Source organism: Sciurus vulgaris (assembly GCF_902686455.1).
Source record: "Sciurus vulgaris genome assembly, chromosome: X".
NCBI lineage: Eukaryota > Metazoa > Chordata > Mammalia > Rodentia > Sciuridae > Sciurus > Sciurus vulgaris.
Genome location: NC_136471.1, coordinates 40,940,117 through 40,942,400, shown reverse-complemented (window position 1 = coordinate 40,942,400; position 2,284 = coordinate 40,940,117). Strand labels below are relative to the sequence as shown.

Sequence of the window (2,284 nt, the reverse complement as noted above, 5' to 3'; positions counted from 1 at the left end):
CTATGGAAACAAAAGGGGCAGACTCCTGGCTTGCTGTCCCAAGGGCTGGGCAGAATAAAAGCAAAGGCTCCAGAGTGACTGCAGATTCTTTGCAACCTGCTTTGACTCAGGAAGTGGAGTCAGATTCTCACTCTAGAGAAGATAGGAGGCCAAACCTAACCCATACCACATGCATTAGTCCTGGTTATCCTATAGTTGATGGGCAACTCATACCAGGAAGAGAAGGGACCTGGTTAGGGAAGAAGGGGTCACTTTTTATCTTTTAAAGTCTTAATTTATATCTTAACTTCAAAAGTATTTTCAGTGCCTCAGATACAATTGAATCTTAAATCTTTAAAGGCACCCTGAAACAAAACAAAAGTATACTTTTTTTTTAAGCTTCCTCATCTTCTGGTAGTCAATTTTACCCTGACTTAGAGTCCACAAACTTCATCAAACCATCTGTGCTCATGGACTTGGGCCTTTCTAAAGGGAAGCCTAGGGCTCGGCTCCAGATGAGCTGTGCCAGCACACCCAGTGCCCGTGACACCCTAAAGAGGACTGTGTAGTAATTCATCTCCGTCATGCCATAATACTGGAGTAGCACTCCGCTGTGTGCATCTACGTTTGGTCAAGGATTCTTGGCCTTTCCCTGCTCCAAGAGGATATTGGGCACAATCTTGTACAGCTCAGCAACAAGTTTGAACATAGGGTCATTAGGCAGGTGTTTCAAAGCAAACTCTCAGTGACAGGAATATCGTGGATCTGTCTTCCTTAGTACTGCATGGCCATAGCCTGGGACAACCCGTCCTGAATTGAGTGTGTTCCAGATGTAGTCTCTTAACTTTTCATCTGACACATCTTTGCCAACTTCCTTCTGTAGTTGTGTTAGCCAAACAAGTACTTCCTGATTGGCCAGTCCATGTAGAGGCCCTGCCAGCCCATTCATGGCTGCTGCAAAGGATAGGTAAGGATCTGAAAGGGCACTGCCCACCAAGTGGCTGGTATGGGCACTTACATTGCCACCTTCATGGTCACTGTGGATGGTGAGGTATAAACGCATGAGCTCAGTGAATTGAGCATCAGTATAATCTAACATGTTGGTGAAATTGTGGGACCAGTCCAGCTTAGAGTCAATGGCCCCAATACTGCTGCCCTCCCGGTAGAGATTCTGGTAGATCTTTGTAGCAACACAAGGTAGTTTTGCAATGAGATCCATACAATCTTCATATATTAACTCCCAATACTTGGTTCGGTTAATACCCTCTGCATATGCCCGGGCAAAGTTACTTTCATTATTGAGGGCTGTAATGGCTGCACTGAGTTGAGTCATTGGATGTAGATTGGTGGGAAAGTTGTCCAGCATTGTGACCATGTGAGAAGGCAGAGCTGCCCTCTTTGCCCACTCCTTTGAAAGCCAACATACCTGTTCCTCTGTTGGGATCTGTCCAGTTACCAGCAGCCAGAATAAGCCCTCAGGCAGGGGTTCCTCCCCACCCTTAGCCTTAGGCAGTAACTTTTGGCATTCAGGGATACTATGGCCTCTGAAACGGATGCCCTCATCGGGATCAAGAACTGATGTTTCATGTACAAGTCCCTTCATGCCTCTCATGCCACCATACATCATGTCCACAGTGATTTGGCCCACCACTGTCTTGCCATGTTGCTGCCTGAACGCCTTAATTCTGGCCTGCTCCTTAGGTATCAGGTTGGCCAATACATCTTTCAAATTCGTGGAAGAAGCACTGGCATGCCGGGCAGCAAGAACAAGACAGGATGTGTTCTTGGCTCCCAAGAGCTGTGCGGCGGCAGTGAGTAAAGCCATAGCAGGCAACTCTAGGATCTGGTGGGGAGGGAAGGCGGGGAAAGAGATGTGGCAGAAATGGGAGCTGCCGCCGCTGCACCAGAGGCTGTGCCAACGGGTGGACAAAGTTGAAAGGAGGCGGCTGAGGAAAAGGGTAGACAAACCGGCAGCGGCGCCCAGCTCGGGGTCCTCGGCGAGGCTACCAGACCTTTAAAGAAGAAATACTGTCAATCTTCTTCAAATGATTCCATGAAATACACAGGGAGGGAACTCTCTCAAATTCATTCTATGAATCCAGTATCACCCTGATACTAAAACCAGACAAAGACATATCAAGGAAAGAAAGGTATAGACCAATATACCTGATGAACAAAAAACAAAAATCCATACTAAAATATTACCAAGCCACATTAAAAGCTCATTAAGAAGATAGTACATGATGATCAAGAAGGTTTCATCCCAGGAAGCAAAGTTGGTTCAAACTATGCAATTCAATAAATA

The 2,284-nt window shown here is 46.4% G+C and overlaps 1 pseudogene across 1 annotated transcript; it reads right to left on the bottom strand.

Moving 5' to 3' along the window:
* Positions 1-252: 252 nt before the first annotated feature.
* On the bottom strand, positions 253-1,821 carry LOC306651912 (citrate synthase, mitochondrial-like; annotated as a pseudogene). The gene has a single exon. The product of its transcript is annotated as a citrate synthase, mitochondrial-like (transcript).
* Between the last annotated feature and the right edge of the window lie 463 nt (positions 1,822-2,284).